The 16,378-nt window shown below is 37.2% G+C and overlaps 1 protein-coding gene across 1 annotated transcript in view; it reads left to right on the plus strand.

The window, feature by feature from the left end:
- Positions 1–16,378, plus strand: part of THSD7B (thrombospondin type 1 domain containing 7B) — a 1,079,744-nt gene that overhangs the window by 374,880 nt on the left and 688,486 nt on the right.

A 16,378-nucleotide genomic window follows, 5' to 3' on the forward strand; every position in this document is an offset into this window, starting at 1 on the left:
GCCCTGCTCTATTTTTGACCTGGGTGGGTTCCCTTTCATTAGGCAAACTGGTAGGCCTGCTGTGCCAGGACTCAACATGTTATTGCTGAACATAGTAAAGAAACTAGATAGCTATAGTCCTCTCAACTCAGAACTCCTGAAGAGTTCTGAGAGATCCACTTGAGTCAACCTCCCCCGTAGCTGGGTCTATGGGTGTATACCACTATACCTGGGAGTAAATTGTATTTTATTTGTTGTTTTCAATTGTATGGGGCAGCTAGGTGGCACAATGCATAGAGATCTGGGCCTGAAGTTAGAAAGATACCTCTTCATGAGTTCAAATCTGGCCTCAGATACTTATTAGCTGTGTGACCCTGAGCACAGCACTTAACCCTGTTTGCCTCAGTTTATCGTCTGTAAAATGAGCTGGAGAAAGAAGTGGCAAACCACTCTAGTACTTTAGCCAAGAAAAACCACAAATGGGGTAATGAGGAGGTGGATACAACTGAAATTACTGAACAAATCTTAGCAACTAGGCTTCCCTCAATCATCCATCTTAATACAGAGAGATCTGATTTCAATTCTGTTTAGTACGCTTTTGCTAGGTACCTTCTATAGGCACAGTACTGTGCTAAGCACTGAGGATGCAAATTAAAAAAAAAAAAGATAGTCTTTTCCCTGAAGGAGCTTATAATTTAATGGGGAAAGACAATACACAAAAGGAAGCCGGAAAAGTGGAGGTGTTGGTGGTGCAACACTAAGGAGTATCACGTTTTGTGGAGATCAAAGGAAGCAAAGATGCTGATGGAAAATAGAATAATTTGTAAAGTCCAGATTCCATCTAAAGTAAAGCTTCAAGTTTTTGGAGAGGGTTTATATTCTACCCCTCAACCTTACAATTAGAGGAGAGGGGAGGTTAAGGGATTTGGGAAGGTGTTGAATAACCAAAAAGGTAGGGGCATAGTGATGAGATATCAGGTCATCAGCTCATCATGAGTGAGGGATCGTGTTCTGTGGAGTACGCACCAAGCAGAACTGCAGATGGAAAGTAAAGAGTCAATGTCTCTGGCTAATCAATTCTGTTGGGATTAGAGGAATTAGGAGGGACCTTAGATGACATCTAATCCAAAATCTTCATTTTAAAAAAGAAGAAAATGAGGTCCCAAAAGGTTAACTGACTTGCTCTGGATTTTAGAGATAGTAATAAACCTTCCTAGGATTCCTACTCCACTGCGCCAAATGGAGTGCTCCAATATATCTTTATATTATGGCATCTTTATGATGTCACTCATGGAAAAATCAAATGTGTGTGAATTTCAAAACATCAATTTTTAAGTAAAATATTTCTTAAAATAATATCAGAGACACAATCCACCTACTCTTTTTATTATTTTTGCAACTAATCTTATTTTTTTTTCCTGTAGAACAATTCCACTTAGCCTTAATTGTCCTTTGGGGAAGAAAATATAGGGAAAGATAAGGCATAACAGAGTAATTTTCCCTTTACAAATTTTAAAAATTTCACTGTTCAGATCCAGAATAGTAAACTGTCCCTGTGTTCTTAATAATGGCCAGGCAAGAATGAAATCTGGGTCTAATGATGAACACAATGACCAAAACCTTCCTGTCTTCATTTTCCATTTCTAGGGCACTTAATGAATAACACATAATTCCTCTTATTGATGTTCACAAAAGCACATTTACTGCTACATGTCCTTTTTTGCTGGGTTGTTTTTTCTCCCCTTTGGAGAGACTGTCACAAAGAAAGCCTTTTTCTTGGAATTCAGGGTTAAAGGTGACATGCCCTAGATCATGTACGGGAAGCCCATGTGGTTTCTAAGCTTGTAGAAGATGACTTTTCATGATGCTTATGAATTACTTAGTCTAAACTACATATTCACAAAAACATATATTACCTGATTTCAGCATAATAGAGCTGAGTGGTATCGATTCAGCCAGGACACAGCCAGGCAGACCTTTCAGAGTTGTGGTTATGGTGTCTCATTTGGTTGTATTTTAAGATATATACTTATAAAGTCTATGAAAAGTATAGCCTTTGCCAATTTCAATTGGAAGCAGTTATGATCCAATAGTCTTACAACGTGACAACTTTGTGAAGTTGACAATTCCCTGACTTTGTCAAGATAGTAAATTGGTATAAAATAAGAGTCCTGGGGCATTACCTGAAATAAATGCCAGCTAACATTTAGCAGTGGGAAATAGTGTTGCTATTATCATGTGCAAACTATGATTCCATTTAGATCAGAGAAGGGAAACTGCATTAGCCACAGTGGTACCCAAATCATATGATGTCCTTTTGCCTGAAAGTTGGACTATTACAGGAAAACATAAAAGCAGCATGCTTACCTTTGTTTTCAGTTTGACATTAGTGATAAAAACATGTAATTAGTGAGATTGGGAAGTAGAGAAAAAAAATAAAATATGATATGCAGAAAAAAGTGTGTTTTCAATGCACTGCTAATGTTACACAATCCAATATGTAGCATATTGGAACTAGGATTGACTTATTTTCCCACGAAACTGAAATGCTTCTGTTTATGAATCTCTTCATCATTACTTTATCTCTAATACTTGGGAGATGCTGCTTGGGTTTTCCGTTTTCATCATCCTTGCTACAGCAGCAGCTGGTGCTGTAATGGATCCCTTCACATTATTACTCTTCTCTCTCTCTACAAAGTGTACTTTCCTTAAGCTTTATAGCACTATCATCCCTCTTAAATGCTACTATTTTCTTTTAACATGATCAAATCTTTTTAGGACTGTGTTCAGACTTAAACATGTACACAGATCACAAAGATGTGATATTTAACATGTATGTAGCATATCATTGATGTGGGCAATTCCTGGTATAGAAATTCCTTTTACAGGAAAAGATTAGCAATTTATATATACTGTAATCTTAAAGAATTGCTTGAGGCACTGCTAAGGTTAAAGGATTGGTACATGGTCACCTATATAGAGATAAGGCTACCAGAAATCAGACTTTGTCCTCTCTTTCTTGAATCCAAGGATAGCCTTCTGTCAACTGTGCCATCTGTCTGTCCTACATAAGTATATATAGATATATATTTATGTATATGTATATACATAAATATACACACATACAAGGCTATGTTGGAGTCAGTTATAGCCAGTACGCAAAAATTGGTAAATTTTCAATGTGATCATATATTTCAGAAATGAGCAATTGATATAAATCACACTTTGATGTCTTGTCTTGCTGATTATCTAGATTTAAGAAAGTGTTGATAATGCAAATTAAACTTAAAAATGTGTGCATCCATTTTTTTGAGAGCCCAGTTGTTAAACATTTACCAGTATATGCTTGTATTGCTTTATAAACATTGCTTAAACTCCCTAGTGCAGTAGAAGGCTCAGAGAATGGAGTCACCATCTGATTAGAATAATGGGGATTACAGACTAATAATAATAATGATAATAGTGATAATGATTACTGACATATTCATAGTGCTTTAAGGTTTGCAAAGTACTTTGTATCCATTATCTCATTCTATCCTCACTATACCTCCGCATATGCATATATATGAATATATTATATATGTACATATATATAATATATGTAATACATATAATATATATATATATAAAATATATATGTACATATTTGTATATACTGTATCAAGTAATCAAGCACATAAGAAATCATAAGGGCATACTGTGTCTCAGGCAGAGAGGAATAGAAATACGAAAATGAAATTGTGAAATGGTCCCCGAACTCAAGGAGGTTATATTTTCTGTGGGAGACATTATGTACATTATACATACACACACACATAAAAACAAAATACATACAAAATGAATACCAGATAATTTTATTGGGGAAGGCACTATCAGCTGGGCAAGTAAGCAAGGCTGTATGTAGAAGGTGATTAAACTGACCTAGAAGTTGTCTCTTTCTCTCCCTGTCTCTGTCGCTGTGTCTGTAACTCTCCCCTCCCCGACAAGCAAAACACACACACACACTAAATTTATATGTGCTTAAGTATAGAAAAATGACCAAGAAGAATTCTTCTCTCTCTGCGTCCTGACTTCTTTCAAGTCTCAGCTAAAATCCCATCTTCTGCAAGCCTTTCCCGGTCCCTTTTAACATGCCTTCCCTCTGAGTTTGTTTCTAATTAATCCTCTCAATAACGTGTTGGTACATACTTGTTTACATATTGTCTCCTCCATTAGACTGTGAGCTCCTTGAGGGAAAGGGCCGTTCATGCTTTTCTTTGTATCCCCGGTTCTTAGCATGATGCCTGGCACAAAGTAACAAAAATAATAACAATAAGTAACATTTATATAGTGCTTACTAAGTGCTGGGCATTATGCTAAGCACTTTATAATTATTTATCTCATTTAATTGAAATAAGTTTCATTTAATCCTCACAACATCCCTGGAAAGTAGGTTCAGTTATCCCCATTTTTAGATGAGGAAACTGAGGCAAATAGTGATTAAGTGACTTGACCAGAGTCACACAGCTAAAAAGTGTGAGGATCGATTTGAACTCAGGTCTTCCTGACTCCAGGCCAGGTGCTCTATCTATCCACTGTGCCACCTAGCTGACAAATAGTAGGTAATCTATGAAATGCTTGTTCATGTAACTTTACTTGAAAGATGATAATATTGAAATGTAACAAATTCAGACTTTCCCTCTTGTCTGAGATTAGTGTTAAAGTTTATACTCACTATGTCTGGGAAATAGAAAAGTAAAATCTGACAGAAAGAAGTGTTTCATATGGATGTTGACCTCAAGTAATTATTTCAGCCAGGTCTCGAGCCTCAAAATTAATTATTAGCTGATAGAATAAAAGTGGTTTTCTAACTTATCTATGCATCTGGAGTTTGAAATTTTATTTTAGAAAATGCTATTTAATTGCAATAATGACAAATGTGTGATAAAGCTCTTATAAAGATCTCAAAGCAAAATTTGGGCTGCTGACAGCAATATTCTGTAAGGCTGTAGCACACACAAAAAAAGTCCACTTGAAAAAGAAGAGATCAATACCTTGGTCTTGCTGGGAGAGATGGACTCTTGTTCTCTCTGTCCAATGTACATATTTCTTATCCTTATTAGGTACAAACTAGAGCAACTTTACTCTTCCTATCTGAGGAAAATCACATTGAGGTATCTTTGTGTGTTTCCTGCAGACCACTTTGATTTGCTCTTAAAACAACTCCCTGTGACAAACCAGTACTTCCTAATATCTGCTTGAGGCATTGAACCTGATGTCAGATTTTTCCAGGTGTAGTCTCCTTGAGAGTGCTCTGAGGATTAGCTGATTTTTTAATGGACACTGCTTTTTTAATGGATACTTTTAATGGAAAGGCAAATAAAGAGGCAAAGAAAATAATGTTAAGTAAATTCAGATTATTAAACATTTCTTGAGTACCTACAGTATACAAAACACCATGTTAAGATGTATATGTATTTTTGTATTTGTGCGTGGGAGTAGGGGGTAGGAGGTGGGGAGGTGGGGATTACTATCAAAAGATCACAGATTTAGAACTAAAAGAAATTGTTGAGATAATCCAATCCTTCCTACTCCTTTACTATTTTTCTAAAGATGAAACATATTCAGGAAGAATGACTAATTTTCTCAGGATCACCAAGCTTATTTCAGGTAGATCAGGAGAACCAGCTGTTTTACAAACATATTTATCTTTGTGTGCTATGTTTGTAAGTTACGGTTCTGGCCCTCAAAGTACTTACAGTGAAGAGAAGAGAGTCAAGACAAAGAGCAGCAGGAGGAACAAGAAGAGGAGGAAGAGAAAATAAAGGAAGAGAAAGAGGAGGAAGAGAAGGAGGAGGGAGGAAGAGAGGGAAGGAGAGAGGAAGGAAGAAAGAACTAGGAGATAGGAGGCTTTGGTTCTATCCTTTTCACTAACTTATCGTATGACTTGTTCATTCTTCCCCTTTTATTTCTCAAGGAGATCAGTGTTTGTCTCATTCTTCTCCACCTCAGCTCTTGCCTTTATACTAGAGGACTTCATCATACATATTGCTATCAAAGTTTCTTCAAACAGTTTAACCTCCCAGGTCTTCAGTCTACTCTGTTCCTATGACTTTCTCCTCCAGTTCATCTAAGCTACACACAAATAGGCTTGATTTCTGTGATCAAGAACTCTGAAATTCCTTTATTTGATCATTCCTTCTCTCTTTATGCCTTGTTCCTTCAACTTCTATGACTTACCATCTCTCTGCCCTTTAGTACTCTGCCAGGTTGTCACTCCTGCCTGAGTTTCACATTTTTCTCATCAAATCTTGGCTCACTACACTGTCTAGTATTCTTGAATCCAGTCCTCTATTGTCCGGTTGCCATCTCAATTACTTTAATCACTATCTTCTCCACTCCTATTATACTCAATGGAACTGAATGAAGTCACAAAACCCTGTCAACTGGTTCCACTACAGATTTATGTGATCTAATTTCATCTTGGCCCTTACTGCAATAAGGACATCATCTTTCTCTTCCTTGACTAATCAGTTCTCTGTCCCACTCCCTACAGCAACTGTTCCAAAACTCTCACTATATTACATGCTCCTCCAACCCTATACATAAATAGACTTAATTTCAGCCTTACTTCTGTACTTAAGAATTCTGAACTTCCTCAATCCGATTCTCAAAGCTGACTAACTTGCCTAAAACTTTACTGATTTAGCACAGCCTTGGCCACAGCTCCTAAAAGAAAATGTGGATGTAAGAGATAAACTTTTGGTGTTTCAGAAATAATGTCCCCTCTTTCATACCCACCCCCCTTGGAGAATTTCACTTTGATCTAGAGACTCAAAGCACCTTTAGGAACAAGAAGCAGATAAGACAAGACTGAGGGGAAGAGGTTCACTATTGCAAGAAAAGTGAGGATGAATGGGCAGAGGTTGAAGCCATGTCAGAACATGTACCTGGCCTGACTTAGGAGCCTAATGAGTGGCAGAAACACTTTGTCCAAGGCTTAGAATAACTCAGAGATTGTTAGTGTTGATCTGATTTGAGAGCTGCTTGCGCCTGTTGCTGAGAGTGACTTTGAAGTGGGCTTTCTTTCTTTTTTTGGACAAATAAGAGTTTTATTGTAATTCTCTTTATTCTTTTTGGATTTATAACAATATTGACAACTATTTTATCCCTCTAGAAAGCACAAAGCTGAATCAATCTAACTAGACATCTTTTAAGCTATCTTAAGACTCCCATCTATATCTATATCTATATCCATATCTACATCTATATCTACAAAGTTTGTGCGTGTGTATACACACATATACACACACTATATATATTTTTCATTTAGAATTCTTTCATATGTATATTTTGCTTCTTATATGTTTGATGAGGTTGATTGTTATTATGGGATTAAGTATGAAAAAGTAAATCTCCAGTGTACTTCTGGTTTAGATAATCAGATAAGTGAAGAATTTTTAAAATTGTATATATTTTATTTTGAACTTATGAAATAAGAATTTCCATGACGTAACAGAATAAAAAATGATTGCACATGAAACTGCAAATCTACTATGTATAATTTACTGTAATTTGTAAAGTAACTTTCTTTATTTTCCCTTTTTTTCCTTCCCTCTCCTATCCACCTCTGCCCTACATCATCCCTGACTTCATTTACCTGAATTAATTTCTCTCTTCATTGACCTATTCTTACAGAGCGAGATGGAGGGGGCTGTCTAGCCACAGCTATCTCTTCCTCTGATTTCACCTAGCTGTGGCTTATGCATACAGCTTAAAACTATTTCCACCCTTAACAATTGTGAGTGTGTGTGTGTGTGTGTGTGTGTGTGTGTGTGTTGTGGCATTTTTTGGAAATCATACACACAATATAGCTATCTTGTCTATGTCATTTGTTTTTTGATTGAATGCGCAGGTGATCTTGGTTATGGAAATCCCATAATGAAATACCATATAAAATGGTGTGGTGCATTGCTATACAATCCAAGTTAGTGCTACCCAAGAGGAATTTCTAGTTAGGGGTTCAAGGAATGAAGAGCTAAGAGAGATGATACTTTATCTAAGGGAAAGTTAGAATAGACCTTGGGAGCACATATTCCTAACACACACAAACCCGATATTTATCTGAGCGATTAAGCACATTAAATCATTATTTCTATATCATACCCTGAAAAACCTGCTGCGGCAAAGTCTCACATCTGAAGAGATCAGCTAATACAGAAAGCTCAGCCTACAAAAAGGAAGCTGGAGTTAGCTTATGAGCATGCCCGGTAAGTCCCTGGCTTAGTGAATGATTGATGGTTCAGCAGATGACTGGTGATTTAGCTTGCTGCATTCATGAGTACTGCCAGGTAGTATACTGAGAAAACAGAGGCCCATATTGTAAGTTCCTTCTCTCCACTTCATCTAACCAGGCCTTGAAATTATCCTTCATTCTCTCTTTAGTCTCTGATGAAGAGGCCAACCAATTGATCTCACTGCTTCCCATTCCTAGCCCACTCAGCCAGCCACCTTCCCTATTTTTAATCCATCCATGTCTACTGGTTACTTCCCAATGTGACCATGTTTTCCCTCTCCTGAAAAACCTTCACTAGATCCTACCATCTTTTCCAGTATACTACTGTATTTCCCTCCTTCCTTAGCCAAACTCCTATTTAAAAGAAAAATACACAAAAAAACTGACTCCATTTTTTCCCTCTCTCACTCACCCTTCAATCCTTTCCAACCTTGTTTCTGACTATACTATTTAACTGAGACTGCCCTCTACAAAGTTAGCAATGATCTCTTAATTGTCAAATCAAATGACTTCTTAGTTCTCTTCCTTCTTGACCTCTCTGTGGCATTTCACACTTTTAAGTATCCTCTTCTAGTAGATGCTTTCTCTTTTCTTAATTTTCATCACATTTTTCTCTCTTGGTTCTCATCCTCCTTATTTGAATATTCCTTCTTAGTTTCCTTTGCTAGATTATTATCACTATCATATGCCATAACTATGAGGGTACCATAAGACTCTGACCTAGGCTTTCTCTCTCTCTCCTCTCTCTTCTCTCTCTCTCTCTCTCTCTCTCTCTCTCTCTCTCTCTCTCTCTCTCTCTCTCTCTCTCTCTCTCTCTCATTTGTGGTCCCTCTAATCAGCTTAGTGCCTTGAATCTAATAGACACTTAATAAATGGGAAATAAATTTAATTGAATATGTTCCACTATGTGTCTGATTTCGTGAGAAATGGGTATCTATGGTCTGGGATTCAAAGAGAGAGATCAAAATGGGTAAGAGTAAGTGAATAATTTAAATCTAAAACCATACGCTGTTAGAGCAACGCAGTATGTGTGCTACCTTCCCTACCCACAGCTCTGGGATACTTTTGACTGTTTCAGTAAAACAGCATTGCTGAAATAGTTGAGGATTGGAGGACGGTGGGAGTCATGATCTGAAGGCCTCCAGGGAACCAGCTTCAGATATCACAGCAGAGGAAGATAGTTCCTTGGTAACTGGTCTTCACCACTGGTCCCCATCTCTCTTTAATAATCCTCTTTTAATAGAATCTGGGCCTTGTTTCAACTCTCAGAAGCCAGTACCTTTTTTTTTTCTTGAGAGCCTTATTCTGTCTATATGTTATCAGAGTATATTGTTTCATGAGTCCCCATTGTGCCACTTTATTGTAAGTCCTTTTGGGTTGAAGATCTTGTTCCCTGGTTGTTGCTTAGTGTATTACAAAGGGCTCTGTGCAGCTATGGAACTCTATTAATAATACATATGTTGAGTTTGGCTAGCAAAGGTATCTGTTCATGAGCAAAAAGCTTTTCACTCCAGAGTAACTTTCCATAATCAATAGTCCTGCTATACAGCTGTAAAAGAATTATGACAGAACAAAATGTGTAAAGCTTGATCAGTCCCCTTTATTTTTGTCAGCTGTTCAGCTGAACTGGCAAGCCCATTCTTTTCTGAATGTTTCTGAACCTTTAATGAGACAACACACGTTTCCATAAATTAGTACTGCTGTAATTCCCTGATTTTTAAATATATATACTTTGAATTTCAATACATTGCATATGTGTTCAATTCGAGGAAAGTGAATGTTTGTATACGTATATATGTGTTTAGTCAAAACATGATAATGTGCTGATCTATTTTTTTTTCTTGAATCTTCATCATTAAATCAAGTAGGGATTTGATTCCACACAGCTTTGTAGCAAGGCTTTGAGCTGAGCAAGAGAAAAAAAAAGCCTGAATTCTTAAGCACTTTCCGAGTTTTAGAAAAGTTAAAAGGTTCTCTGATAATTGTGGATTTAAAAAAAATTGATTTCAAGTTTTTGTTAAACCAGGATTTTGAAGGTGTCTCATTATTATATGAGTACTAGATGTCATAATTAGAGGGACATTTAAAATACTCACAAAATGTGCTTACTACCTAATCTCAGCATTGTTAATTTAGAATTACTTTACTTCTTACCCAAGGATAACTTCTGTTTTTTCCTGATGGATTGAGAACAAAGTTGGGATATAAAGTCTCAGATTTGATTTCACATGGAATAAGCAGCATGTGTGAGGATTTGGCAGGCACTGAGAAGGGCATCTCTTACCCAAAAGATAACTCTTAGACTTACATTAGGTGGATAACTAAAATCTAACAATTCTCCTCCCTAGTTGATTCTTTTGTGAAGGCAAACTAGGCCATCTTTTGCCTCATTTCTTACCTAGCCTTAAGTCATTAAATCACTGAATGGACATTGTCTCAGACAAACTGAGACCTGGGAAAGACCTTAGTTTGAAAAGGCAAAATCTCCCACTGCATTTGGGTCCATTGCCAGTCATCCTAATCTATGTCTTGCCACTGGACCCCAATGACTCTGGAGGAGTCAGTGAGGCTGATGACTTTGCACAGCTTCTCCTCACTAAAGTCAAGATATCACCCTCCTGATGTCATTGGTCCTCTTCTAGAATGTAGAATGAACAACAATAATCTTATCCCCTATTAAAATGCACCTGGGAGTCATGACCCATTAAACCTTAGTCACTTTCTAGATTGTATTTCCTTTATTACATTGAGAGCTCTTTAACATCTGGAACTATGTCTTATTTTTGGACTAGATTACCTCTAAGGTCCCTTCTAGCTATAAATTTATGATCCCCTGAAAAGATCAGGAGGACCCAGGGCACCTTTCACAGAGTAAGAAAATGAAGAAGAGAAAGACTGGAGATACAGGTGTCTCTGAGTTGTTTGAGTTCTTTCCAGATTTTCCATCTCTTCCCCTACTTTTCTGAAATGTATCATACCTGGGAACTTCAGTACATATTCAATGTACTGATGAGGGCTACAACCATTTTATCAGGACTTTCAAGTGGAGACTTCTTGCCAGAACTGTTATCTAACTTCAACCTTCAATCTGTCCCAGGAGAAACTATCTTACTAAAGTTTCTTTTACAACAATTCTCTCCCCCTCCCCCTCCAATATGTTGGAATTTTTTGCACTTTCAGTTTTCAAAAGTTTTTGTGAAAGTTAGCTCTTAACCATTTCCTATGACTGGAATCCCCATTGAAATGTTTACATGTGAATTTAATTTGAAACTTAGATGAAAGCAGTGTTCCAAGTCTAAGCTAATTTGACATATCTTAAAATAATGTCAACATCGTTTTATCAGGAAAGCGATTGCTACATTGTGAAAGACTAGTAGTCAGCCATCATTGACAATTTAATTTCTGATCAATTAACCAATCAACCAACATTGGTTAAGCATCTACTGTATGCAAGCACTTTGGATACAAAGACAAAAATGAAACTGTCTCTCTGATTCGGAGCTTATGTTCTATTTGGATGGATAACATGTACATGTATAAATGTAAGGAAGGAGATTTGTGATCTCTTCTCCCCTCCCCCTGCCCCCAGATAGCCTAGTGATATTGCAGAATGAAGTCATACATGATGAGGCTTTAATGCATAAACCAGATCTGTCTATCACTTCACTTATGATCCCCTTATGAAGTGACAATATTTTTCATTGGGCAAGAAGGGAATAAGTAATTAGATAAGGAAACAAGCTAGCCATACTTCTGGGGCTTTAAACAGATGGATGAATGTTAGCAGTTCTTGCTCAATTTGAGGAATCCAGGCTCAAGAGCATTTGGTAAAGGCAGATCCCTCTGCCTGTATCAGAGGAGAGCAAGAGGTAGGAGGGGAATTCCTTCTTTCCCTCCTTCTTACCTACATATCAGGTACACATACACAGATGTAGAGATGCAGTTGCCCAAGGGAAAAAAGCAGCTATAGGAACCTGTCTGTCCCTTTTGAGAGAAGAATGCTTATAGACCAAAGATATTGGGAGCCTAGCTGAACAGCCCATCAGCAGAAATGCTGTACCTCAAAAAACTCTATGAAGAGAGAAAGAAATTTGAGACCTTGAAATGCCAGGCATTGTGAGTTAACCCTTTGCTCTTTGTATATACTACATATGTGCCTTACTCTAAGTTTGAACCCCCTTGGCACATAAATGTTCTCTGTATTTGTGAATGAGTATTCCCTAGGATTTTAGTAGGGATATTTTTATAACTAGTGTTTTCAATGTGCCATCTGAGTCAATGACTTTTGACAAAAGCTAATTAATTCTATTGGCTGATTGTTCTTTGGAAGTAGTCCACTGGGAGCTTAGGAACTATTCGTAGAGTCACTTCTAGAACCTTAATGTAGTAGCATCCTTTTCGGGGACCCAACCATCAAGCATGAGCTCAAGCTGGGGAATTACCTAAGTAGGCATGTTACATAAGTGTGTGTATGTACATACATACACACATACATACATATAGGCATACATATAGCTATGTATACATACACACACATATAAAGTATATATAGGAAAGGCTTCACATAGAAGGTATTATATAAGTTTTAAAAGAAACAAGAGACTCTCAGAGGCAGAAGTGAGGAGGTATTGCATTTCAGTCACAGGGGGAGGGGAAGATAATGTAAAGGCACAGAAAGGGAAATGGAATGATATGTATGGGGAATGATGAGAACAGTTAGGAGGGAAGGAAGGAAAGAAACAAGGGAGGGAGGGAAGAAGGAAAGAAGGGGAGGAGGAAGGGAAGAAGAGATGGAGGGACAGAAAGAGGAAAGAGGGAAGAGAAAAAGAAAGGGAGGGAAGGGGGGAGAGATGAAGGAATGGAGGCAGGAAGGAAAAAAGAAGGGGAAAAAGTATTTATTAAGCACCTGTTATGTGCCAGACATTGTACTAAGTGCTTTACAAATTAATTCTCACAACTCTGAAAGTAGGTGCTATTATTATCTGCATTTTACAGTTCAGAAAACTGAGGCAGCCAGAGGTTAAATGACTTTCTAGGGTCATAGAGCTAATAAATTACTGAAGCCAGATTTGAATTTAGGTTTTCTTGACTCCAAGGAATCATAGAAGGAGTAATGCTTAATAAACTTGCAAAGTTAGGTTAAGATTAGGGTTTTAAGTGCCAAACTTGAAGAGTGTATGCTTGATCCTAGAGAGCAGATAGTCATTGTGGTCTACTCTAATATGGAAATTTCATAGTCAATATTTCACTTTAGAAAAATAATTTTTTCAACTTTTTGGAGGATTATAGAGAGAAGAAATGAGGCAGGAAGATCAATCAGGACACATTGGCAATAGGCCTGACTAATTGGGACTATGTAAGAAGGATGAAGGATATAGATATGGTAGAAGTACAAATGACAAGGTTTGGCAACTGATTGTATATATGAGGTGGTGAAGAGAGGAGTTAGGAATAACGCCGACATTGTGAGCTCAGGTAACAGGAAGTTTGAGAGACTCATAAAAAAAGTGGAGATTTTTTTTTGTGGGGGGCAAGGATTATATACATATATACATATACATATACATATACATATACATATACATATACATATACATATACATACGTACATATATACGTATACATACACATACACCATACACACATACACATACACATACACATACACATATACATATACATTACATGTACATGTACATATACATACATACACATACACATACACATACACATACACATATACACATACACATATACATATACATATACATATACATACACATATACATACACATATACATTTGGACATATTGAGTTGATATAGGACATTTTGTTGGAAAAGTCTAGTAAAATTGTTTAGAGCAATGAAGACTTGGAATATGTTTATATGTACACATACACAAACCCATATACATATATACACATAAACCTCTGTATATATGTATATATATATATATATATTCATCTACATATATGCACATATGTAAGTATATAGGCACACATACATACATATCCAGCCTCAGATACTTACTAGCTATGGGATCCTGGGCAAGTCACTTAACATGTTTGTCTCAGTTTCCCCATCTGTAAAATGTGGATAATAATGCACAGTGCCTGAAACACAGTAAGAGCTATATAAATGTTAGTTATTATTGCCATATATGTATACACATACATAGATATGTGTGTGTGTAATTTACAGAGATGATAGTTAAACCCATGAGGTTACCTGATGAGGTAGCTGATGAAGGACCAAGTGAGAATGTGTAGAGAGAGGGCTTGATGTCATCAATGAATATGTATGGGGCCCTTCTCCCTGTAGAAAGTCTACTAGTTAATTACCAAGCATTTGTCAAACCCTTTCTATATGCCAGGCACTGAGCTAAGCAATATCACAGGGAAGGCACTTGCAGTGGGTGACACCAGGAAATACCTTTGGTAAAAAGTGGAATTTGTACTTAGTCCTACAGGAAACCAGGGAAGCAGGGACTTGAAAGTGGTTGGGCAGAGAATTTCAGGCATGGGGGACAGCCAATGAAAATGTATAGTGAGGAGATGAAATGTATTGTCTGAAGAACATCAAAAAGCCAGACAGGGCTTTGTGGAAGCTATATTCACTCTATTTGGTCTTGGAAACAACATGCCTATCATATATTGGGTGCTTAATAAATATTTGTTGATTGATTGTGTGGTATTCTATTGATTTTCTTTCTATGCCACCCAGAATACCTCTGTGGGTCTGGCACTCACTTTTTTAAGCTACTGACTAGTCTATGATTTAGTCATCTAAAGAAGGATGTCATATCATCCCAGTAACTTTGAATAGTTGATATATTGCTTCTGGTGCTCTGCTAGCAATGGCAGACAGCAATGGAGACAAACTCTGCCCTCTCTTGAGTTGGTAGATATTAGAAGGGCTGATTTATCTCTCCCATCCCTAGTCTAACTGTTCTGCTTGAGGAGATTCCAAAGCCAATTTCAGGGTGCTACTGACCCATATTATGTGGGACCCCGGCCTTTGAAGCTGCCATCAGCTGGAAAAGGAGGTTAAATGAAGATGCTGAAAAAACATCTGAATGGGTGAGGGAGCTTGAGGGCTGGCTGAGGAGGGCCTCTAGTCCTTGACATAAGTTTTGTCCACTAAGGGGGAAAGGTTCAGTCAGTCATGCAGCAAAGTTTCCCAGAGCATAAGTCCTATCAGTGTAACAACTTCTAAAGGAGAAGGCAAGTAGCATTTAGCTGAGTGGAGTCCTTTGATTTCTTATTCTGTCAGATCTACGAGGAGCCTTCTCAGGTTGGTGGAGTTCAGGATGTTCTGTTTTCATGGCTGCTGAGTGATTTGTGACTAAACATTGAATAGAGCTTTTGAAAAAGAAATAGGGAGAGAGAAGCAAATACTACTAAAGGATCTGAGTTTCTGAAATGAATCTAGAAGCCCTTTACCAGTCTATTTTCTCCTTCTTCTCTTGCAGTGTTGGTATTTTCTCTGAGGTGGTAAATGATATCAATAGTGATAAATGTCTTGTGTTTACCATAGAAGTATTTTGTCCTGTCTAGCACAGACAGCACTTTCCTTGCCTCTGAATATAAAGTGGGAATATTTGATCGAAGAGCTACCTGCAATGTTTTATTACCACTTGTTCTCATAGGTGAACTCCCATCTTTAAACGATCCCTTTTTTTCTTTTTCTATAATCATACTTTCAAAAATGAACTTACTGCTAATTTTATGGGGTTATTCTAAAATAATTGAAAAAAGAGTTGAAATTTCATGCCCTATCCTTTTCAAACAGCAATCTCTTTGACTTGATATGATTCTAACCTTTAAATGTAATCTTGTGTCTTTTTATAAACCAAAATTACGATATGGTCTAAAGAACATAGGGTGTTTGCATTCCAATCACCAGTTTAGCTAAACAGAGAGATGCTCATCCACAGTAAATGGGATGGCCACTTGATCATGAATTCTTTGGCCTTGTTAACCCATGAAACAAAGGAAAATGAAAAATGGCTGCTAATCTTATCTGCCTGTCAGTTAAAAAGTCAACAAACATTTATTAAACATTTGGAAAGACAAACAACAACAGAAATTTCCTACACTCAATGAGTTCACAATGTAATGGAG

Source organism: Phascolarctos cinereus, unplaced genomic scaffold, assembly GCF_003287225.1.
Source record: "Phascolarctos cinereus isolate Bilbo 61053 unplaced genomic scaffold, phaCin_HiC Scaffold_726;HRSCAF=1367, whole genome shotgun sequence".
NCBI lineage: Eukaryota > Metazoa > Chordata > Mammalia > Diprotodontia > Phascolarctidae > Phascolarctos > Phascolarctos cinereus.